The 25,948-nt window shown below is 35.9% G+C and overlaps 1 protein-coding gene and 1 pseudogene across 2 annotated transcripts in view; both read left to right on the forward strand.

Annotated features, from left to right (window-relative positions):
• SDHAF3 (succinate dehydrogenase complex assembly factor 3) overlaps positions 1-25,948 on the forward strand; it is a 76,940-nt gene that overhangs the window by 17,320 nt on the left and 33,672 nt on the right. The gene's annotated exons all lie outside the window — the stretch shown is intronic.
• On the forward strand, positions 12,375-13,181 carry LOC145522697 (tetraspanin-13 pseudogene; annotated as a pseudogene).

Consider the following 25,948-nt stretch of genomic DNA (forward strand, 5'->3'; position numbering starts at 1 on the left):
ATTTTAATTTATTTTTAAAGGTTTCATGGGTTTCCCCTGAATAGTGTTTTAAATACTTGTTTTTATAAGTGTCTTTTTTTTTAGTAAGGCAGTTTAAGAAAATTGATTACAGTTATTTATTCTCTATAGATAAATATATGAAACTGAATATGTGTACTTTTATTTGACTTTATTTTAGAAATTAAGGAATTGACTCAACATACATTCTTTTGTGTGAATGGCCACCTAATGCTGTCTTAACTGTTTTGTTTTTTGGCTCCCTTCTGTATCACTGTCAGGGCTTCTCTAAAATCATCCCTGTCTTAATTTTAGAAATTCATTCATTCTGGGAATGAATGGGGGTCCAGTGGTGAAGACTCTGTGCTTGAAATGCAGGATTTGACTGGCTTCCCTGGTGGATCAGACAGTAAAGAATCTGCCTGCAGTGCAGGAAACTCAGGTTCAATCCCTGGGTCGGGAAGATCCCCTGGAGAAGGGAATGGCAACCCACTCCATTGTCATTTCATTCTTTCATCATTTTCTCTCTCATCATTTCTCTCTCATCCCCTGGAGAAGGAATGACAACCCAATCCAGTGTCATTTTTTCCTGGAGAAAACCATGGACAGAGGAGCCTGGCAGGGTACAGTCCACGGGGTCCCAAAGAGGCAGACAGGACTGAGCGACTAACACTTCCAGTTTCACTTGGGGAACTAAGATCCTGTACATTCACAGTGTGGCTAAAAGAAAAAAGAAAGAAATTCATTCATTCTGTAAATGTTTATTAAATATTTGGTGTTTCATATACTATCCTCAACATTAATAATTCATATATTAAAAAGAGTCACCAGATATAATGCTCATTTTTTGGAGTTCACATCTTACAAAGCAGATAACTACCAGTTAGATTATTGAGTTTGAGTTAATTTTTATGATTCTTACTAAAACAATATTTTTGTTGTTTAGTCGCTAAGCTGTGTCTGATTCTTTGCGGCCCTGTGGACTGTAGCCCATCAGGCTTCTCTGTCCATGGGGTTCTCCAGGCAGGAATACTAGAGTGGGTTGCCATGCCCTCCTTCAGGGGATCTTCCTGACTCAGGGATCGAACTCGTGTCTCCTGCTGCTTCTGCATTGCAGGCGGATTCTGTACCTGCTGAGCCAGCTGGGTAGCCACCTAAGACAATATACTTTGCTTAAAATTTTAAGGAGTATGCAGCTTTTACGTAGGTGTGGTAGATTAATGGTGAAAGCATGAATTAGATGAATGAAGACATGAGAAAGATCAAAATAAAGATTTGGAAATTTTGTGAAAGCTTAGACCAAAGTATTTTGTTTGTTTTTTGAATGCTAGATGATAGATTATCTAGTTTAAAAAGTGAGGGGGGATTACATGGCATGTTTTGTTTTGGTTAGTAATATTCTGTCCCTCTTTTTTTTTTTTAATGATGTATATCAAGAAGCTTCTATTTTTATTGTTTGATGTTCATTAAACTTTATTTTTTATTGTAGTTGATCTTGCCTTTTCAATGTGCAGATGTTTTATATTTGAATTGATTGTATAATTTGTTAAAACTGGGACACTTGAGAGTTTAGAAATACTAAAATGAAATCATAAACATATCTGAAATGTTTATTTACTTATAAATTTGGTTTATTGATGGAACTATAAAATAGTTTTTTATGAAAACTGTTCTCAAAAATAAGTTTTTAAAATGTAAAAACCATATATATATATCTGTTTAAGGCCAAAAATAATTGCCTTTTATAATGACTATATGAGCATTACAAAAAGTACATAAATAGAACAGTTACTTTTGCGATATAGTACTTCTTTTTAGCTGTTTTTTCCCATAATATTGTCAGTTTTTCCTGAAGAACATAGTTTTTGCAATATGGTTTTATTTTAATTTTTTTCTTAAAATCGCTTGCCAGCTTTATCAGAGTTACATTTTACAATGAATACATTTGAATTGTTGACTTCTTTAATTGAGAAAACCATCTTTCTGTAAGTATTAAGATATCAAAGGAGCTCAGGGCAAATTCTTCTTGATGGAGGATATTATCAAATCAATATTTTTTGTATTGGAATTGTGTAAATATTTAAGCCCCAGTATTTTGACAAGTACTTTTTATCTTTATTTATGGTAGCTTTCAGACTTCTCAGGTGGTCCAGTCGTTAAGACTCTGCACTTGCGCTGCAGCGGGCATGGGCTTGATCCCTGGTCAAGGAATTGATCCCATATGCTGTGCAGCCTGGCCAAAAAAAAAAAAAAAATAGAGATTGTTGTATGTAGTAGTTTTCTTTTACAACAAAAAAATTTTTTGGCTGTACCATGCAGCATAACGGGATCTTAGTTCCCTGACAAGGAATTGAGCCCATGCCTCTGCAGTGGGAGCTCAGAGCCTTAACTACTGGACTGCCAGGGAAGTCAGGACAAATATTTTTATGAGACAAAACTTGTCAGGTAAATTGTCTTTCTTTATTGGTTGTTTTGAATGTTTTGTCAAATTCAGGTGATCCAAAATCATATGCCTTTTAAATTTTCATCCATTTTTGTATGAATATTGTTGTTGTTATTCAGTTGCTAAGTTGTGTCCGACTCCTTGTGATCCCATGCAGCATGCCAGGCTCCTCTGTTCTCCACTATCTCCTAGAGTTTGCTCAAATTCATGTTCATCAAGTCAGTGATGCTATCTTAACCATCTCATTCTCTGTTGCCCCCTTCTCCTTTTGCCTTTAATCTTTCCCAGCATCAGGGTCTTTTCCTATGAGTGGGCTCTTCCCATCAAGTGACCAGAGTATTGGAATTTCAGCTTCAGCATCAGCCCTTCCAGTGAATATTCAGGGTTGATTTCCTTGAGGATTGTCTGGTTTGATCTTCTTGCAGTCCAAGGACTCTCAAGAGTCTTCTCCAACACCACAGTTTAAAAGTGTCAGTTCTTTGGTGCTCAGCCTTCTTTCTGGTCTGACTCTCACGTCTGTACATGACTATTGGAAAAACCATAGCTTTGACTGTGTGAACCTTGGTTAGCAAAGTGGTTTCTCTGCTTTTTCAAATGGTATGAATATAAATACATCCAACTATAAATATTGGCACTCCTTCAAAAGATTGTTCCTATAAATTGAGATAAATGGGCAATGATAAAATTTCAAGGTTAATCTTGTATACCATTTGTGCTCTTAATTTAATTTTAATTTATTGTTTCTTTTTAAAATTTATTTTAATTGGAGGATAATTACTTTATAATATGGTGATGGTTTTTGCCATACATCATCGTGAATTGGCCACAGGTATACATGTGTCCCCACCATTTTAAACCCCTCCCATCTCCCTCCCCACCCTATCCCTCTGGATTGTCCCAGACAACTGGCTTTGGGTGCCCTGCTTCTTGCATTGAACTTGCATTGGTCATCTGTTTTACATATGGTAATGTACATGTTTCAATGTTATTCTCTCAAATCATCTCACCCTCCCCTTCTCCCACTGAGACCAAAAGTCCGTTCTTTTTTTTAAAAATTAATTTATTTAAATGAAACAAAGATGAATAGTTTTAATGATAAAAGGTACAATTCACAAAGAAGATAGACATCATAAACCATTAGACACTTCAACGAAGAAACAAAGATACATAAAGCAAAAATCAGAAGAAATATAAAGGAAAAGAAAAAATATATAATCATAGACATATTGACATTTCTCTGAGAATATTTTATCAAGGGCAGAAAAAAAGAATAGGAGCATCTTGAATTTTGTCATTAATAATTTAAATATAATAGGTTTATATTTAATTTATATTAATCATAGTCTACATAAATGTAGTAAAATTTTGTATTTCATACATTGTTATTAGATGTCCATAGGACATTTGGAAAAACTGGCAAAAAGATAAACATTACTAAATTTCAAAAAGTAGAATTCTTTTTTTGTGTGTGATTCAGTTATACATATACTCATGTTATTTTTGAAATTATTGTCCATTAAAAGTTATTACAAGATCGTGACTGTAGTTCCCTGTTCTATAAGTAAACCTTTGTTGCTTGTTGCATATCTATTTTTTAAAATTAGAAATCTACCATTCTGTTCATACTAAGTCACATAAAATAAAAATGTCATAAATTTTTAGTTAGGCAAAAATTTGTAAGTTTTCTAAAATATATATTTTATATGTATTATATATGTATACAAAAGTTTTCTACTATGCTTGATAAAAGTTTGAGAAAGAACATTTTAAAAAAAGAGATGGAGAAATTGGAAAACATAAACTAAATGAATTGGGAGCACTGAATATGAAATAGAAAAAGTGAAACAAACTAGATAAAAGTAAAAGATCCTCATATAGTCCAGTTGTTTTTAAACATGGCTGCTCATTAGAAATATATCTGGAGCTTTGACAAAGAAAAAGCAGTACCTGGGCATTTGTATTTTTCAAAAAATTGTAAGATAATTCTGATATGCATCTGGATTTTAAAAAGTGATACAGGTTTTTCTATTAAATGGTAGTTTTGGTGATATAGAGGCCTTCTCTGATAGCTCAGCTGGTAAAGAATTCACCTGCAATGCAGGAGATCCCGGTTCAATTCCTGGTTCGGGAAGATCCACTGGAGAAGGGATAGGCTACCCACTCTAGTATTCTTGGGGTTCCCTTGTGGCTCAGCTGGTAAAGAATCACCTGCAATGCAGGAGACCTGGGTTCAGTCCCTGGGTTGGGAAGATCCTGTGGAGAAGGGAAAGGCTACCCACTCCAATATTCTGGCCTGGAGAATTCCATGAACTGTCGAGTCTGTGGGGTTGCAAAGAGTCAGACATGATGGAACAACTTCTACTTTCACTTTCAATTTGGTGATACAGAATTCTGTAATTTTTCTATTGACCAATCATGATACAATGGTATTAAGTTGTATAATCACAATGGTAATAGTTACATAATCACAATAGTAAAAAAGACGTTTATCAGTTTTCACAATCAATAACCAGATGAAAAGTAAAAGGTAATTACAATTGCAGGCCATAATGGGAACGTGATTAACCAAACAATATAAAATAATTACAATTTGAGGGGTCAAGCAGAGTGACGTGGTAAATGGACAGGCATATATGCACGTGTTTTCAGCCAGTCTGTGTCTTTTTAATTGGTGCATTTAATCCATTTACATTTAAGGAAATTATATAATGTATATGTCCAAGATATGTATGATCCTGTTACCGTTTTCCTAATTGCTTTGGGTTTATTTTCTGTAAGTAGGGTTTTTCATTTTCTTGTTTTTTGCCTAGAGAAGTTCCTTTAGCATTTGTTGTAAAGCTGGTATGGTGGTGTTGAGTTCTCTTAACTTTTGCTGCTGCTGCTAAGTCGCTTCAGTTGTGTCCAACTCTTTGGGACCCCATGGACTGTAGCCCACTAGGCTCCCCCATCCCTGGGATTTTCCAGGCAAGAACACTGGAGTGGGTTGCCATTTCCTTCTCCAGTTCTTAACTTTTGATTTTCCATCAGATCTGAAGGAGAGTTTTGCTGGCTAGAGTATTCTTGGTTGTAGGTTCTTCCATTTCAGCACTTTAAATATGTCATGCCATTCCCTTCTGGCATGTAGTTTCTGTTGAGATATCAGTTGCTAGCCTGATGGAATTTCCCTTGTATGTTATTTGTCGTTTTCCCCTTGTTGTTTTTAATTTTATCTCTGTCTTTAATTCTTGTCAGTTTGATTTTTGTGTGTCTCAGTGTGTCCCTCCTTGGCTTTATCCTCCCTGGGATTCTCTGGGCTTCCTGGACTTGGTTGGCTCTTTCCTTTCCCATGTTTCCAGCTATTATCTCTTCAAATATTTTCTCAGTTCCTTTTTTCTCTCTCTTCTCCTTCTGGGGCCCCTATAATGCAAATATTTGTATGTTTAACATTGTCCCAGAGGTCTCTTGGGCTGTCTTCACTTCTTTTCATTCTTTTTTCTGTATTCTGTTCTGCAGCAGTGATTTCCACCATTCTGTCCTCCAGGTCATTTATCCGTGTTTCTGCCTCAGTTATTCTGCTATGGATTCCTTCTAGCGTACTATTCATCTCTGCTTGTTCTTTAGTTCTTGTAGGTCTTTGGTAAACATTTCTTTCATTTTCTCAATCTTTGCCTTCATTCTTTTTCTGAGATCCTGAATCGTATTCACTATCATTATGCTGATTTCTTTTTCTGGAAGATTGCCTATCTCCACTTCATTTAGTTGATTTTCTGGGGTTTTATCTTGTCCCTTCTTCTGGGACGTAACTTTCTGCTTTTTCATGCTGATTAATTTTCTGTAATGTGGTTTTGTTTTAGTTGCTGTGGGATTGTGGTTCTTGCTTCCATATGGTTTTCCATAGTGGCTGTATCAACTTACATTCCCAGCAGTGGTGCAAATATTGCTGTGCTAAGTCACTTCAGTTGTGTCCAACTCTTTGTGACCCCCTGGACTGTACCCCACCAGGCTCCTCTGTCCATGGGATTCTCCAGGCAAGAATAATGGAGTGGGTTGTCATGCCCTCCTCCAAGGGATCTTCCCAATCCAGGGATCGAACCTGCATCTCTTATGTCTCCTGCATTGGCAAGCGGGTTCTTTACCACTAGCACCACCTGGGAAGCCCAGTAGTGCAAGAGAGTTCCCTATTTTCCTCTCTCTCTCCAGAATTTATTCATAAAACTTTTTTTCTAAATTATCCTCTAAATTGGAGGATAATTACTTCACAACGTTGTGTTTGTTTCTCTGTGCGTCAGTGTGAATCAGCTATAAGTATACATATATGTCCTCTCTCTTGAGCCTCCCTCCCACCCTTCCATCCCACCTTTCGGTCATCACAGAGCACCAAGCTGAGCTCCCTCGTTAATACAGCTGCTTCCCACTAGCTATCTGTTTTACACATGGTAGTGTATATATGTCAGTGCTACACGCTCTATTTGTCCCACCCTCTTCTTCCCCTGCTGCATCCACGAGTCCGTTCTCTATGTCTTCATCCCTATTCATGTCCTGCAGATAGGTTCATCAGTACCATTTTTTTAGATTCTACATATATGCGTTAATACAAGGTATTTTTTTTCCCTTTCTGACTTACTTCTCTCTGTATGATACACCCTCTATTCATCCACCTCATTCCAATTGGCTCAATTTTGTTTCTTTTTATGACTAATATCCCATTGTGTGTATGTACCACAACTTCTTTATCCATTCGTCTGTTGATGGACATGTAGGTTGCTTCCATGTCCTGGCTACTGTAAATAGTGCTGCAATGAACATTGGGGTACATGTGTCTTTTTACGACTTTTTCAGGCTCTATGCCCAGAAGTGGGGTTGCTGGGTCATACAGTAATTTTATTCCTACTTTTTAAAGGAATCTCCATACTGTTCTCCATAGTTGCTGTGTCAATTTACATTCCCACCAGCAGTACAAGAGGGTTCTCTTTTCTCCATATCCTCTCCAGCATTTGTTGTTTGTAGATTTTTAAAAATAATTTTATTTATTTGGCTGTGCTGGGTCTTCATTGCTTTAAGGCCATTCCCTAGTTGCGGCAAGCAGGGGCTACTCCATCTGTGATACTTAGGCTTCCTGTTGGGGTGGCTTCTTTTGTTGTAGAGCACAGGTTCTAGAGCATTTGGACTTCAATATATGCAGGTCCCAGGCTCTGGAGCACAGGCACACAGCTAAGCTCACAGGCTTAGTGCCCTGTGGCGAGTGGGATCTTCCAGGGATTGAATTTGTGTCTCCTTCATTGGCAGGCAGATTCTCTATCTCTGAGCCACCAGGGAAGCCCTGTTGTCTGTAGATTTTTTGATAATGGCCATTCTGACCAGTGTGAAGTGACACCTCATTGAAGTTTTGATTTGCACTTCTCTAATAATGAGTGATGTTGAGCGTCTTTTCATGTTTGTTGGCCATATCTGTATGTTCTCTTCGGAGAAATGTCTATTTAGGTCTTCCACTCATGTTTTGATTTGGGTTGTTTGTTTTTCTGATATTGAGCTGCATGAACTGCTTGTATATTTTGGAGAGTAATCCTTTGTCAGTTGCAATTATTTTCTTCCATTCTGAGGGTTGTCTTTTCATCTTGTTTATGGTTTCCTTTGCTTTGCTAAAGCTTTCAAGTTTAATTAGGTCCTCTTTGTTTTTATTCTCTTTAGGAGCTAGGTCAAAAAAGGTCTTGCTGTGATTTATGTTAGAGTTTTCTGCCTGTGTTTTCCTGTAAGTTTTATAGTGTCCAGTTTTACATTTAGGTCCTTAATCCATTTTGAGTTTATTTTTGTGTATGGTGTTAGAGAATGTTCTAATTTCATTCTTTTACACAGAGCTGTCCAGTTTTACCAGCACCACTTATTGAAGAGACTTTTTTTCCTCCACTGTACTGTATTATTGCTTCTTTTGTCACAGATTAAGTGACCATAATGTGTGGGTTCATCTGTGGGCTTTCTGTCCGGTTCCATTGATCCTGTATAGATGCTATATAGATCCTACCTATATAGATCCTGTTCCATTGATCTATATTTCTGTTTTTGTGCCAGTATAGTACTGTCTTGATTGCTGTAGCTTTGTAATACAGTCTGAAATCGGGAGCCTGATTCCTCCAGCTCCATTTTTCTTTCTCAAGATTACTTTGGCTATTTGAGGCCTTTTGTGTTTCCATAGAAACTTTAAAAATATTTTGTCCTAATTTTGTGAAAAATGCCATTGGTAATTTGATAGGGATTCCATTCATTGAATCTGTAGATTGCTTTGGGTAGTATAGTCATTTTCACAGTTTTGATTCTGCCAATCCAAGAACATGGTTTATCTCTTCATCTAGTTGTGTGGTCTTTGATTTCTTTCATCAGTATCTTAAAGCTCTCTAGGTACAGTTCTTTTGCCTCCTTAGGTAGGCATATTCCTAGGTATTTTTTGTTTTTGTTGTGATGGTAAATGAGATGGTTTCCTTAATTTCTCTTCCTGATCTTTCATTGTTAGTGTGTAGGAATACAAGAGATTTCTGTGCATTAATTTTGTATCTTGTAACTTTACCAAATCCATTGATTAACTCTAGTAGTTTTCTGGTGGTGCCTTTAGGATTTTCAATGTATAGTACCATGTCTTCTGCAAACAGTGACAGTTTTACTACTTTTCCAATTTGGATTCCTTTTATTTCTTTTTCTGATTGCCATGGCTAGGACTTCCAAAACTATGTTGAATAATAGTGGCAAGCATGGACATCCTTGTCTTGTTCTTTATCTTAAATGCTTTCTGTTTTTCTTCATTCAGTTTGATGTTTGCTGTGGGTTTGTCTTATATGGCTTTTACTATGTTGAGATAGGTTCCTTCTAAGCTAACTTTCTGGAGAACTTTTATCATACATTGGTGTTGAATTTTTGTCAAAAGCTTTTTCTGCATCTATTGAGATGATCATATGGTTTTTATTCTTTAGTTTGTTAATCTATCACATTGATTTGCATATATTGAATCCCACTTGATCGTGGTGTATGATTCTTTTAATGTGTTGTTGGATTCTATTTGCTAGTATTTTGTTGAGGATTTTTGCATTTATGTCCATCAGTGATATTAGCCTGTAGTTTTCTTTTTGTGTGATATCTTTGTTTGGTTTTGGTATCAAGGTGATGTTGGCCTCATAGAATGAGCTTGGGAGCATTCCTTACTCTGCAATTGTTTGCAAGCATTTGAGAAGGATGGGTGTTGGCTCTTCTCTAAATGTTTGATAGAATTTGCCATCTGGTCCTGGGTTTTTGTTCATTGGAAGATTTAATCACAGTTTTAATTTCACTACTTGTGATTGGTCTGTTTCTGTTTCTGTTTCTTCCTGGTTCAGTCTTAGAAGGTTGTACTTTTCTAAGAATTTGTCCATTTCTTCTAGATTGTCCATTTTATCGGCATATAGTTGGTTGCAGTGGTCTTTTATGATCCTTTGTATTTCTGTGGCATCTGTTGTAATACCTCTTGTTTCATTTTTAATATTATTGACTTGAATCCTCATTTTCTTGATGAGTCTGGCTAAAGGTTTATCGATTTTGTTTATCTTAAAGAACCAGCTTTTAGTTTCATTGATTTTTGCTATTGTTTTCTTCATTTTTATTTCATCTATTTCTGCTCTGATTTTTATTATTTCTTTCCTTCTACTAACTTTGGGTTTTCTTTTTTCTTTCTCTAGTTGCTTTAGGTGTAAGGTTAGGTTGTTTATTTGAGACTTTTCTTATTTCTTAAGGTAGAATCATACTGTTATATAAACTTCCCTGTTAGAACTGCTTTTGCTGCTTCCCATAGATTTTGGGTTGTCATGTTTTTGTTGTCATTTCTTTTTATGTATTTTTTTATTTACTCTGATTTCTTCAGTGATATCTAATTAGATTTTCTTTCTCTTGAGCTTTGAGAATCCTTTATATATTCTAATACTAGTCTTCTGTCAGATATGTGGTTTGTACATATTTCTTCTAGTCTGTAGTTTGTTTTTCATCCTCTTAAGAGAATTTTTCTTAGAGCAGAAGTTTTAAATTTTGATGAAGTCCAGTTTATTGTTTTCTTTACATTTGTGGGTCATGTTTTTGATGTCAAGTCTAAGAACTGCTCATTTACTCACAGATCCGAAGATTTCCTCCAATTTTTTTTTAATATAAAGTTTTATAGTTTAAAACTATAGTTTTATAGTTTCAGGCAGTGAATCATTTTGAACTAACTTTTGCATATGATGTGAGGTTTAACTCAGGGTTCCTTTTATGACCAATGGGTGTCCAGTAGCTTCAGCACCATTGCTGTTAACTTCCATTGAAGTACTTTTGAACCTAAAAAATCAAGTAGGTATGTTTATGTGAGTCTGTTTCTGGGTTCTCTGTGTAACATTGATCTTTGTGTATATGCTTCAACATACTGTCTTGTTTGCCATGGCTGTATGTAGAGTGAGCCCTAACATCAGTAAGTATGATTCCTGTCACTTTTGAAAAACTGTTTTGGCCATTCTAGGACATTCCCTTTTCTATATACATTTTAAGGTAAGTTTGTCTGTCTAAAAGAAAAACAATTTGTAAGCTTTTAATAGCAATCTTGTTAAACTTTGGAAAATCATCTTATGGAGTGTTGAAATCTTTACCATGCTGAATTACGTCAGTTTTTAAATTTAAATGAAATAAAATTAAGAATTTAGATTCTCAGTAATTCTATTTCAGGTACTCAGTAAGTCACATTGGCTTATGGCTACTCTGTTAGACAGTGTAGTTCTAGACTCCTGTACATACTCTTCCCTGTTTCTGGAACACCTTTCTCCTATTCAAGAAGCTTTAATCAACTTCTTACTCTCTTAGACTCAGCTTAGATGGCACCTTGTCCTAGACATGTTCTCTGTCCCATGTCTCATTTTTCAGCCCAAGTCTTCCCATTGAACTCCCATGTTCATTTCTATTTATGGTGATTATTATGTACTCACTCCTGTCCAGTGTTGCATTGTATGCTGATTACCTTTTTACTTGTCTGCTTCATCACTAAATTATAAGTTACTTTGAATCAAATTGTGTGATTATCCTTGTATCTCTAGTACTTCACAAATAAATAATTAGGAGATACGAATCTCATCTCTCAACTAGTATCACATATAGTTAATTTGCTTACCATTTTCTAGAATTGTGGCCCCTCAGCTTTTGGAGCATGTATTACCTATGGTATATATATTTATTATAAAATCTGAACATGTGTTATGATTAGCTAATATCTGCAGCATATTATAATTTAGAGTGGAGCATTTATCATTAGCAACAGTGGCTGTAAATTTGTGTTTCAAATAGTCTTGATACTTTTGAAAATTTGTGGCTGAGTGTTTTTTTTAAGATTTGATTATATTTCCATTTTTAAAAAGTATGGTATCTCTGTCACAACTAATGAACCAGTATTGATATACTGTTACTTACTGAAGTCCATTCTTTATTAATATTTGCTTAGATTTTACCTAAGAACCTCTTTCTGATTTAAGATCCTGTTCAGGAGACCATATTACATTTAGTTGTCGTATCTCTTTAGCCTTTTCTAGCCTTTTCTCACCCTGTTGTTGATTAACTTGAACAGTTTGAGGAGTCAGAGTATTTTGTGCGATGTCCTCCAAATGGAATTTAATGTTTTCTTCATGAATAAACTGGAATTACAGATTTTGGGGGGAGATCACAGGGGAAGGAAATGCCATTATTGCCATTTTTTTTTTTTGCCTCATTAATGTGACTGTTCATGTACTAGTCACTGGAAAAGTGTCCATTCTCCATCATCTTCTTTGCTTGTGCTTGCATTATTAATACCGTATTCAGTGAGAAGTTTCTCTGTAGACATCTTTTAAAGCCGTTGTTCGGCGTTGGAGCCGCCGTGGGCGCGCAGCGCACTGCAGCCCCAGCCCAAGCCTTGGGCTCCACACCCGTAGCCCGGCTGCGGCCTCGCCTTAGCTAGGCCCTGAAGGCAAGGACAAAGAGGCTGCCGGGAGGCTCCGCCGGAGCCAGATTTTACCTGCAGTTGGAACCACAGGCTTCAAGATGGTTTGCGGCGGCTTCGCGTGTTCCAAGAACTGCCTGTGCGCGCTTAACCTACTCTATACATTGGTTAGCCTGCTTCTGATTGGAATTGCTGCGTGGGGCATCGGCTTTGGGCTGATTTCCAGTCTCCGTGTGGTTGGCGTGGTCATCGCCGTTGGCATCTTCTTGTTCCTGATCGCGTTAGTGGGGCTGATTGGAGCTGCGAAACACCATCAGGTGTTGCTTTTTTTTTACATGTTTATTCTCTTGCTTGTATTTATTGTCCAGTTTTCTGTATCATGTGCTTGTTTAGCCCTGAACCAGGAACAACAGGGTCAGCTCCTGGAAGTTGGTTGGAACAATACAGCAAGTGCTCGGAATGACATCCAGAGAAATTTAAACTGCTGTGGGTTCCGAAGTTTTAACCCAAATGACACCTGTCTGGCAAGCTGTGTGAAAAGCAGCCACCCGTGCTCACCCTGTGCTCCAATAATAGGAAAATATGCAGGAGAGGTTTTGAGATTTGTTGGTGGCATTGGCCTCTTCTTCAGTTTTACAGAGATCCTGGGTGTTTGGCTGACCTACAGATACAGGAACCAGAAAGACCCTCGCGCTAATCCTAGTGCATTCCTTTGATGAGAAAGCAAGGAACATCTTTCATATGCTGATCTTGTACATTTCCTCTAAGTTAAGCTAATTTGCCTGTTTAAGGAAACAGTACCTGAAAAATTACATTATTGACAGTGGAATTATATATTTTTATGTTTCTCTAAATGTTTTTCTTTTTCCATTGCTGAAACTAATCTGAAACTTGTGGTCTCCTCTGAACCTCAGTGGTACCTGTAATCTACTGTTTTTCACAGTGTCTGGCACTGTCTACTGTGGCCTTTCTTAGCATTTTTACCTGCAGAAAAACTTTGTAAGGCACTATTGTGTTGATCATATTGTGACTCTAAATGTACGTCTCACTGGAATAATTGTTATGTGGCACTGTTCTGTATAGATAGTTCTCACTGGAAAAAAAGAGTTGAAGTTTATTAAAACCAGAAAGTATGAGATTATTATAAATTCAACAAGGGAAATCTAAACTCCCCAGTTTTTTGTCCTTTTAGGAAAGAAGTGATGTGGTGAATATTGTTAGTATAAAAGTGATAATTTAGTTCTAGTAATCTTTCTGATCACACTCATGTAGTCTAGAAATAGTCGAGAATTTAGGAAAGTATGGTTTAGGTTTTGCTTTTTACAGATAAGTGCAAAGGAGAAATGATTTCCTGAATGTCCTAACATGTAACATTTACCTTTGGCCTTCAAAATGAAATGAGTTTGAGAAATTCAGAAAGTATATCTATATGTATATAATCTTGGTATTCTTTTATAATAATTTGAAGTCCAAAAGATTACCTTTTTAAACAAGTTACTATTAATGCATTGGCCCACGTAGCAAAACGATATTTGATTGTCTTACGAATTCTACATACCCTTCTCATGAAATTTCTCAGTATTGTCACAGCAGCTTGTCAAATCCAAGCATATTTGAATGTGATCTCCCATAATTTGAAATTTAAATAGTATTGTGGTTCTGTATATTATGTTAAAAAATTAAAGTATGGAAACCTTTAAAAAAAAAAAAATAAAGCCGTTGTTCGTTTTGTGTTAGTTTACTTAAGCTTGGTAGTATAAACTATGAATCTGTTTAACTTGCCTGTCACAGTAGAGCGCATTCAAATAAAGCACACCAGGAGCAGATGCACCGGTTGTAGGGTGAGGTCTCTATCCGTTTGGTGACCTGGAGGTACTGGGGAACTAACCTCACGTTATTTTTTTGTCTGAATTTTACATGACTTTGACTATATTATATACAGTTATGAGGATGCCAGTGACAGCCTGTAATTTAAATACCACTAAAATAAAATTTCTCTTGTATTTTAAATGAGAAACTTAAATAGAAGTTTTGATGTTTTCTTCCCTTAACCCCAGTGGATTGCCTTGCTGTAATCCCTCTATCCCTGAAGTGCTCACATCTGACTCTGGAGACCAATGATCTAGAGAACCGGAAGAATTTCAAAGATCATTTTACTGCCTCCTTAAATTGATTCTTTTCTGCATCCTCCAGACTTCCTTGCAATATTATTCCTTTGTGCATAGTATCCTTGTTATGACGTTTCCTTCTGTTTTCTGATAACAAGACTGGATATACATTACTACATTCCAGTTAGTTAGAACCTAGAATCCATATAGAAATCCCAGCCATTGCTAGACTACTTGTCTTAAAAATTTTTGGGGGGGGAATGGGTTAATTAGGAGGATACTTCTAGGAGGCTGACATTTTTATATTCTCTAGGAATATAGAATTTGAATGCTTTCACTCTCCTTTTAAGTCTTCATTTCTTTTCATCTTATAAACACCTTCCTGTTTCCCCAATGGTTGTGAATAATTCTTTGAAATGGGAAGATGCATGTGTATAACACTGGGAAAAATTAGAAAATAATACAGACCAGGATCATTTGAAGGAAATGCAGTATACAGCATATGAACCTAAATCATGATTAATTAGGACTGATTATTTTATCTCCAAAGGGGTTTTTTAACATTAACAAAGTATTTAGGAGAGAAACCCATTCATTCCATTCATTCTTTGTTCATTTAATATAATTCAACTTGTCAAAATTTGCTTCATGAAACTTTTTCAGAATTTTTCACTATACAGTGAGGCATATATCTCTAGGCATTTATGACTGATTCCTGTTGTTAGTGAAAGTCGCTCAGTTGTGTCTGACTCTTGGCGACCCCGTGAACTGTAGCCTGCCAGGCTCCTCTGTCCATGGAATTCTCCAGGCAGGAATACTAGAGTGGGTAGCCTTTCCCTTCTCCAGGGAATCTTCCCAACCCAGGGCTCGAACCCAGGTCTCCCACATTGCAGGCGGATTCTTTACTGTCTGAGCCACCAGGGAAGCCCTGTTGTTAAGAGTTTCCAGTTAATGGATGCTGTATAAGGCAATACTTGGACAATCTATACTACTGTATATTATTATACTTCACAAATGTAATATCAGTAGTTAATGATACACATTTTATTGGGGGTCTTGATTATCTATAATCTTTTTAAGGAAAATAAGTATAACGTATTCTGTTTTACTTTATATAATATTATATATATTATATAATATTTCTATGTGACTTTTACTTATTTTAGCAAATATGGCCTATGTAATAATCAGAAAATTCAGCTTAACATTAACTACATAATACTAAAATCTAAGTCTCTAAATATGATAGGTAAATTACAAAATTTAGAAACTGGTATTTTGATGCAACAGTAAGGAAAAGAAATTCATGATACTTTCTAAGTATGGTGTATGGCGGCATGCTCAAGGAAGTTAGTATTTTATGTCTGACATTTTTGAGATGCTGCTTCCTGAATTCTTTTTTTTTTTAGTGCGTGTGTGTATGTTTTAACAAATTTTGTGACACTTGTTAAATTTTTTGTTTAAAAATATTTATTCAAGATAAATGCAGATTTTGGTCATTCCTGGTAAACTGTTAACAATTGCATGTTTTTTCTTTTGTTACTTTGCCTTCCCATTGTTTCACATGATTCTCTTTTTATTATTGAGAGCTATTCTCTTGTCATATGTTCCTCATCTGAAGCATTATCATTCAGAAAAATAATCAAATGAATTTGAATACACTCTGAATAGATTTGTGTTGACTGTGTTACTTTACAACTTTAGCTCAGAACTAGTCATGGTTATTACTTTCACAGTTATTTCTCCCAGTTGCTAATACTAAAACTCTGACTCACATGAAACTTTCCTTGTAAGATAAGATTCTAGCAAAGTTGACTTTGAGCATATATAATTCCATTTACCTAATGATTTATATTACAAAATATAAGATTTGGTGGCGGTGGCCAACATACACTGCTCTAACTTACTGAAAAGTATATCTATATACACATTTAAACAGCGTTTTTATTGGTTTGTTTTTTTTTCGCTGTTTTTTTCCTTTTGATGTTTTTGTTAGTGAGTCAACAATATAAATAAAATATAATTGCTGAGAGCCTAAATAAATAGGAACATAGTATAAAGAATCAGTCATTTTTCTTTAAGCCAGTTCTTTTCTTTTACAACAGTATAGCATGTATATCTTCCAGGTTCTTTAGATTCTAGGTCTGTATTACTCATGTAATTAACACCAACTTCTGAAGCAAATAATCTCCAGATCTTAGTGGCTTAATATAAAAATTTATGTCTTGGTCTTGAGAAGTGTATGTAGATGTTTCTGTTCAGACAGCTTTCCCAGAGGATCTCCTCTAAGCAGTGACTCTGGAGTCTAAACTCCTTCAGCATTTTACACTTGTGGCCAATTGCGTGACCTTTTAAAGTCTCAGGAATATGTGGGTGTTTTTCAAAACTTTTACTTTTTTTGAACATGAAAACATTTTGTATTTGGGTATAGCCAATTAACAATGTTGTGATAGTTTCAGGTGAACAATGAAGGGACTGAGCCATACATATACATGTATGTATTTTGAACATGAAAACATTTTGTACTTGGGTATAGCCAGTTAACAATGTTGTGATAGTTTCAGGTGAACAATGAAGGGACTCAGCCATACATATACATGTATCCATTCTCCCCTAAACTTATCTACCATCCAGGCTGGCACATAACATTGAGCCGAGTTCCATGTGCTATACAATAGGTTTTTGTTGGTTATCCATTTAAAATATACCAGTGTGTACATGACTTTCCCAAAGTTGTTAATTGTCCCTTCCCTGCAGCAACCATGAGTTCATTTTCTCAGTCTGTGAATCTCTTTCTGTTTTGAAAGTAAGTTCATTTGTATCATTTCTTTTTAGATTCCATATATAAGGGATGTCATGATATTTCTCTTTCTCTGACTTACTTCACTCAGTATGACACTCTCTGGGTCCATCCATGTTTCTGCAAATGGCCTTATTTCCTTCTTTTTACTGGCTGGGTAATATTTCATTGTTAATCCCCAAGGTATCTCATTCAACAGCCTTTCCTTCTTGGGCTTTCGGTTATTCTGTTGTTTGCCTCAGCTGTTATCCCTTGCCTAGTTATCAGTGTGCATTTACCTTACATGTTTCTGACAAATGTGTCTTGGAGGTCCCTTGGCACTGGGCAGGTTCCAAGTAGGAGGAGATAAAGGAATGCTGCTCCTCCAGGGAGTCACCAAACAGGTCACAGCAATCCCAGTTGTTCAAGGATAAGGTTTGTTCTGTTCTCTCTGATACTGGGTACCTGTGCTGGGACCAGGAGCTGTTGTCTTCAAGACCAGCCTCCCATCTGAGAGCGTGGGACAGGACCAGACTTAGTTAAAATACACAGAGCTCTCTGACTGGGGTTCAGCTTTTTTCCATTGAATTTCCTTAACATTTACCTGATTATCACAAACTTCTCATTAGTTTCTAGAGTTCTGAAAAAGTTGGTTTTGACAGTTTTTGCCAGTGTGTCTGTTACTTTTGTGGAGGAGTTAATTATTGGGGAGTTCCCTATTCGACGTTTTTTGCTGACATGTGGCTCCACAATTTTTAATGTTCAAGAATGGTTCTATCCTAGGACATCAGGAAACAAGAGGTGATAATGACAGGGAGATGCTACACATTGGATACTAATGGAAGAGTACCCAAATGGACACTGTAGGCAGTTGTAAATGTGAGACTGTAGTGAAAGGCAGAGGTGTCAGGGTTTGAGATCAGACTTTGGATTTGGTGATGGTGAACCCTTGGAACTTGGAAGTGAATTTGTAGAAAGAGTAGTAAAGGGCTGCTGAGGCCTTAGATTTGGAGAATGGCCTACAGTATAGTTGTGTAAAAGGAAATAGATTAGTGTGGTGCAGTAGAACTTTTTCAAAAATTATTTTTGGGAAAATTATTTTTGGAATTGGGCATAAACTAGCACATCAGTTTCTACTTGTGTCAATTTCTGTCATTTCTGAAAAAGATAATTAGTGTACATGGTCTTTGGGACTCCACAATTAAGTGCTATCAGTTGGGATTGGAAGAAGGAATTATTCCAGTCGTAGTGTATCTGCTTAGTTTTGAATCAGAGGACTGCTAATTTGTTATTTTTCTTTCACTTTGTCATTTCCTTACTCCTTTTCAAGCTCAGGTAGATTATTTGTAGTTACCATTAATACCGGAACTTTTAAAATCTCTTCTGAATCATTTTGAACAACCAATTTAGTGAAACTAACAATGGAAATCCACTCCAGTATTCTTGCTGGGAAAATCCCTTGGACAGAAGAGCCTTAGCATGCTACAGCCCATGGGGTCACAAAAAGTCAGACACAACTGAGCGCACACACGCAACTTTCTGTTGTCTAGCCAGTCCGTCAAGTATTCAAACCAGTCTTACCCTGTTTTCCACTTTTTCCTATTCTCCTTTCCCTTCCAGTCTTTATTTCGCTCATATTTAATTATAGGCATTTATGAAAAGGCAATGAGATGAAATTGATAAAAATTCCAGTATACTTAACCAATTTCCAGAATAAAATACTGGAGGCTTTAATTATTTGCAATTGCCAAAAATCCCATTGAATTTCAAGATTGTAGTTCATAAATATAATATAGACTGAATCATAACCTCTTGGGAATTTCAAAGTAATTTCTCTCTAGTGGCTTGTAAGTTATTTGTCTTTTAAAAATCAATCCATAATTAGACTGTAAGAGAAAGGATATGATCAGGAAAGTTTTAATTGCTCCCTATGTGTATTTTACCAAAGTAGTAACATTTTAGAAAAATTGGAATAGGACAGTATACTATATAGACTGGGTTTTAGAAACACCAAAAGCATTTCCCCTTGCATATTGGTTTAGATCATGTTAATAATTTGTAAATGGGCTAATAAAGTATACAGGTTTTTAGGAAAATTCTGTTTCTAGTTGAATATTCACTTTTGTGAATATGTATTCTTTATTCTTACACTAGTCTGTAGGAGTACTATAAAAACTTACATTGTCTCTATGCACTGGAGATCATGTGCACGCCTTGGAAGCTGGTCTCATAAGGCCGGGGCCTAACTCAGTGAAATGGGGAAGCTTGTAAAGGGACGTAAGGACAAGAATCCTGTGGCCTGCAAGTGCAGCATCTCCACTTTCCTGTGTTTTCTTACTGTCTTAATATGACCTACAGAACTGGGGAATGAGGACGGTGACAATTAGAGCGTGCTGGCGGGGTTCCTCTTTGCTCACTTGGCGGCTTGGGAGACAGGTCCAGCCTACTCAGTCACTGTCTCATTCTTCTTGGAACGTGTAGGACTGAGATTTTTAGTAGCTCTAGTGATTCTGATCTCAGCTTGTTTAAAATTGTAGTCTAGCAGGGCAGACCACCTTTGGAAAAAGATCCTAAGAGAAGTGTACATCGAATTTAACCCTGTGTGATCTGTATGTCTCTTCAGTACTATGATAATTGAGAATTGCTTGTTAGGGAAATTAATAATGTTTACATTTTACTGGGATTTTGTAGTTAAGTTATATTTGAGTCTTTTAAAAGATAAATTCCTAATTCTGTTTAAGTATTTTTTAAAAAAAAGATTGGATAAGACTGTATGAAATGGCAAATTTGTTTTGTAAAAGAATTATTTTTCTTAAGCTGATTTTACTATAGTACATAAGCCAGAACTTAGAGTTGAGCTTGTAACTTAGAGTAGGCGCACGCATTATAAATGATCAGAAACTTTTTCACGTTTTTCGTTTTGAGTCATTGTAATGATTGACCATCATGCAAATGTGTCTAGTTTCTCCTTATTATGATGAAGTCTAGAATTTTTACTTAATAATGGTGGGATTATTTGATACATGGACCATAACATGCACTACTTAGTTTCTCGTAAGTCCAGGCTAATGTGTTTATGTCCGTGAATATCCCAGAAGCTTTCCTGTGCAAAATAATATATAGAAAGCTGTATATTGCAAAATATTTTTCTTATGTTAATAATGAATTGTAAGTCTCACTTTCATCCTGAGATCATATTGAATATATTAAATTTCCATTTTAACATATTGAATAAAGATTTTATTGACGAAAGTAACCCCCCTCTAAGCCCTTGATAGCATCTGAATGTTAATATTTTTGTGTCTGTTTAAAATTTGAAATTTGAGATGTACCCGAGTAGAATAAAATTACAAAAAAATCTTACTAAGTAAAACTCTGGCCTTTATAATCACTTTAATTTTATACTGATAAGTTTTTAGGGACTAAAACTAGTGAAAAATTATGATTTCAGTACCTCTGTTGAAACTTACTTTGGTGCTAGGTTAAACTCCATTTAACTCTATTACTTTCTTTTCCAACAGACATTCAGTTGTTTCAGTAACATTCCAGGGTCCACATTAGGTTTTCATCTTTAGAATGGGAGTTGATTTTTCCAAGTATTTATTGGTGTGACGTATTTAAGACACGTGATGTGACTTTAAAAATAGTAGTATTTTTATTTGAATCGTTTATTAAATTTAAGCTTTGCTATTATAAAGTTTAAAAATAATCCTTAGAAGCTATGTCTTGATTTATTAGCATTTATGAACATGTGCTACAGAATATGTTCTGTGGTTTTATTTGATTATAAGAATTAGAAGATAAGTCAAAGTGGTAAAAAATGTGGTGTTTAAACTAAACCCACTCTTTTAGTGTTAGAGTATTGATAGTTGTCTTTGTACCTTACAGTTAAGGAGGATACTTTTATTTGGTGAAAAGATCTCTAGGGCATCCTTTTCGTACTAATTCTTTTCATTAAACACTTAAGACATTTCAAATTTGTGACTAAATACCTGTCAGTTCCTGGCTATTAGAGGGCAGAATAAAGAGCGGTATTTATCACAATTGGTGTCTTCTCCCTAGGTATTTATGTTAAGCAGAACTGAGCTGTGTGGACTGTGCACTTACATACATGGTTGTGTGGAAATTGACAGGATGCAGCCTCTGTGAAGGAAGGAGTCAGGAAGAGAGAGTGTCAAGCCATTAGAGTAGTTGTTCTCAAACTTTAGGGTACCTAAGAATCGTCTGGAGGGTTTCTTAAACACACGTTGCTGGATCCCAATTGAAGTTTCTAATTTTGAAGATCTGGGATGAGATATGAATATTTGTGTATTTAACAAGTTCTCAGGTGAAGCCAACACTGTTTTCTGTTTTAGAAACTTAAGACAGATAAGGTTGACAGGAAATCAGAAGGAAGACCTCACTTTAAAAATGAAGGCAGGTTGGAAATCTTAAGAGGCAGTTAGGTAACAGGGTTATAGAAAAATTGGTTCTAATTCACAAACACCTACCCTACCTGCCAGAGAGACAATGTCATCAAATGTTCTCTTAAAATTTTTTAAAGGTTTTAAGCTTGCATAGTTTCAGAAGTCAATTTTATCAAAACATTTGTTTTATAAGTCAAAACATTTATAATTAAAAAAAAAATCATTACCCTATCCTCTCCTTTTTCATTCCTGCATTTTTGCTTCCTAGAGGCAATCGTGTTTCATTCTTAAGTCCTAAGTCACATAATTATTAATGTTCAGCTGATAGATCTCACCTGTGAACACAAAATGCCTTTTTACTATATATATATTACCTATACTGAAAAATTGATAAGCATATGGTTAAAGTACAGAAAAGGGAAAGCATAAACATTTCTAATATTACAAATAAATAGAATTGAGTAAATAATACTGATTTAATATGTATAAAATATCATTGATACTGACCTTACTTTGCTGTCTAGGATTGTTGTTCTTTTTATAATATGAACCCCAAAATATGAAGGGCTTTTATAGCTACAGTTTCAGCTTTGGTCTCTCTTTCATCCCTATAAAGTTTTAGATTAATAAACATGAAAAAAAAAGGGCATTTTAGGTGGAAAGAATAGCTGGAGTAGAAGTTTAGAGGCAGGATAAAGCAGGTAGAGAGATCGATCCAATGAGAAAGGTGATTTGGTATTTATTTGGTTGCTTAGTTCATTCATTGATGGTTCATTGTCTATTATGTGAATAAAAAGACATCTTTCCTTCCAAGGAGGAGATTTAGGCTCAATAGTTGTAATAGATATAGAAATGAAAAATGAATAAAACTGTGTTAAAAGCCAGAATAGTATTGGATATATGTGTGTGTGTGTGTGTGTATGTATATATGTGTTACATTACTGTGGGAATAGGGAATACCAATTACATTTAAGTTGAAAATAATTTTGGATTGGTTGTCTAGTGTTGGTTGATAGAATTTAAATTTGATCCAGTGGGAACTGGAACACCATTGTGGTTTCTAACATCAAAGAATGACTATGTTAATGTCATCGTTTCTGAATGCATTGTGGCAAAGTAATAATTACCTCCAAACTAAACACAAGGTGACTGATGGTTCTTTTACATTGCTCTGACTGTTAACGCCATCAGCCATCTTGATGAATTGTTTGAGTTGTTCACAGTAAATCACTAGGGGTGAAGTTTTAGAGTGAAACTAGCCTATAATTTGGGGAAGGAGAGAGGATAGGATAGACTAACATAATTTCTCATAATTTTGCTGCATACTGAAGCCAATATATTGTTATCATATAAATAACTATATGGTGAACTTAAACTACAGAAAGACAGCAAAATAAGTATATTAGGAACATAGTTTAAAATGATGCATTGTGGCTATGAAGAAATTCTAGTGGAAAGCAGTAGCTTGGAGTTCCTTGATCAGTGGAGTAACTCACTTTTTAAAAGATTAAATAGTAGCTGTGAAAAGCAAATAATGTCTTCATGAGAATCACCTCTGAAAACAATGGTTTTTGTTAAGCAGTCAAAGATTTATCATCAGTTGAAAAATTTACACATAAATAAAGTGGCTACATTGATAAAGTGAAATTGCTCAGTCTTGTCTGACTCTGCAACCCCATGGACTGTATAGCCTGCCAGGCTTCTCTGTCCATGGAATTCTCTAGGCAAGAATAATGGAGTGGATTAACATTCCCTTCTCCAGGGGATCTTCCCGACCCATGGATCGAAGCTGGGTCTCCCGCATTGCAGCCAGATTCTTTTTTTTTTTTTTTAAATAAATTTATTTATTTTAGTTGGGGGCTAATTACTTTACAATATTGTAATAGTTTTTGCCATACATTGACATGAATCAGCCATGGGTTTACATGTGTTCCCCTTCCTGGACCCCCCTCCTACCTCCCTCCCCACCCCATCCCTCTGGGTCATCCCATTGCCCCGGCCCTGAGCATTTGTCTCATGCATCGAACATGGAATGGTGTTCTGTTTCACATATGATAATATACATGTTTCAATGCTATTCTCCCAGAACGTCCCACCCTCACCTTCTCCCTCAGAGTCCATAAGACTGTTCTATGCGTCTGTGTCTCTTATTCTGTCTCGCACATAGGGTTATCGTTACCATCTTTCAAATTCCATATATATGCATTAGTATACTGTATCGGTGTTTTTCTTTCTGGCTTACTTCACTCTGTATAATGGGCTCCAGTTTCATCCATCTCAATAGATTCTTTACTGTCTGAGCCACAAGGGAAGCCTCATTGATACTAACTACCCTTTAAATAAAAATAAAACAAAAGCTAAAAGAAACTGATGTGATAAAATATTTACTACAGAGACTATTATTTTTAGTGATGCAGGTTTCACATGTATAGAGAGAAAAGAGAAGAGAAGGGCATGGACATTCTTAGAACTGTAAAGAGATCAAGCTACAGTTGTACTTATACAACTGTATACATGTATACAGTTGTATAAGTGGCAAAATTAATTTCTTGACTTCAAATTAGAATATCTGAAACTTCTTTCCTGTTTTTGTTTTGTAGCTTGTTTTGCTTTTATTTTGGTTGCTGTTTAGTATTTTATTAGTATGTTTTTTTAAGTATTTTATTTGAAAGTTAACAGTTGACTTTCAAATATAGATTAAAGAGACCTTTCTGCCTCTTTAATAATATTTTTTGATTAAAAAATAAGGTGATCTTAGGGGAAATTTTGTAAAACAGTATAAAGGAAAATTTAAAACCACCCTCAAATAATCATGTTTATATTAATCTTCACTGAATAGCCTTTTTATTGGGATAAATCAGGGTCCAAAGTTTGATTTTAAATTTGCAAGGTTATTCAGATTGATGTGTCAAGTTCCCTGTGTTCTTGTGGTAATTTAGACTACAGTGCTGAATTGGCAATTTCCTTTGTGAAGCCTTCAAAGTCTGACACAAACAACATAATAACATAAATGAACTGTCTGCCTTAAGATGAGTGCTGTAAGAAATATGTACAGAGTGCCCACAGAGCACTAGACGCAAACCTAGGGCGAGGGTACAGTCATCACAGAAAAGAAAGTGACATTTGAGCGGAGTCTCGAAGTTTTCTGCCATCAAGTATAAGGACAGTCCACACAGAGGGAATATGTGGCTGTTGATGCATGAACAAGCAGGAACATATCCAAGAACTACAGGCAGTTTGTTATGAGGCTGGTGACGTCAACAGGGGCCAGATGATGAAGGATCTTATTAGTAGATTAGTAGAAATAATAGTTACCACCCTTGAAGTGTGAAGAATTAAATGCATATCTGAAAGTTATTCATTAAGCATACTCATTTTCTTGGGCTCCAGAATCAATGCAGATGGTGACAGCAGCCATGAAACTAAAAGGTGCTTGCTCCTTGGAAGAATAGCTATGTCAGACCTAGACAGTGTTTTAAAAAGCAGAGATATCACTTTGCCAACAAAGGTCCATATAGTCAAAGCTATGGTTTTTCCAGTAGTCATGTGCAGATGTGAGAGTTGGACCAGAAAGAAGGCTGAGGGCCAAAGAATTGACACTTTCGAACTGTGGTGCTGGAGAAGACTCTTGAGAGTCCCTTGGACTGCATGGAGATCAAACCAGTCAGTCCTAAAGGAAATCAACCTTGAATATTCATTGGAAGGACTGATGCTGAAGCTGAAGGTCCAATACTTTGGCCACCTGAGGCAAAGAACCAACTCATTTGAAAAAACTCTGATGCTGGGAAAAATTGAGGGCAGGAGGAGAGGGGGGTGACAGAGAATGAGATGGTTGAAGGGCGTCACCGACTCAATGGACATGAGTTTTGAGGAAACTTGGGGAGACAGTGAAGGACAAAGAAGTCTGGCATGCTGCAGTTCATTGGGTTTTAAAGAGTCAGACATGACTTGTGACTGAACAACAGCAGCAGCAACTATGTAAGGGCTTTTACAGCTAAGCTTTTACAGTGATATACCTTCTCTACTCTAAGGTTGTGCTCAAAGATCAAAACACTCATTTCTAGTCTCTCATTTGAAAATGCTTGATAACATCTGAAAACATTCAGTGCCTTTTTTCACACCAGGGCAGTGAAAGAGGGCTGTATTCAGATGGATTTACACTTGGGCTTTTTGTTTTCCTCATGCCTTTTACTAGTTTTAAAATCATTGCTCTATAAACTGATTTTATTTCCTTGTCCTGTTATTTTTCTTTCTAAACCTATGAAGAAATATCCTAAAGTTCATTTTTTG

Source organism: Giraffa tippelskirchi, chromosome 10 (genome assembly GCF_054371585.1).
Source record: "Giraffa tippelskirchi isolate mGirTip1 chromosome 10, T2T-mGirTip1v1.2.pri, whole genome shotgun sequence".
Taxonomy (NCBI): Eukaryota; Metazoa; Chordata; class Mammalia; order Artiodactyla; family Giraffidae; genus Giraffa; species Giraffa tippelskirchi.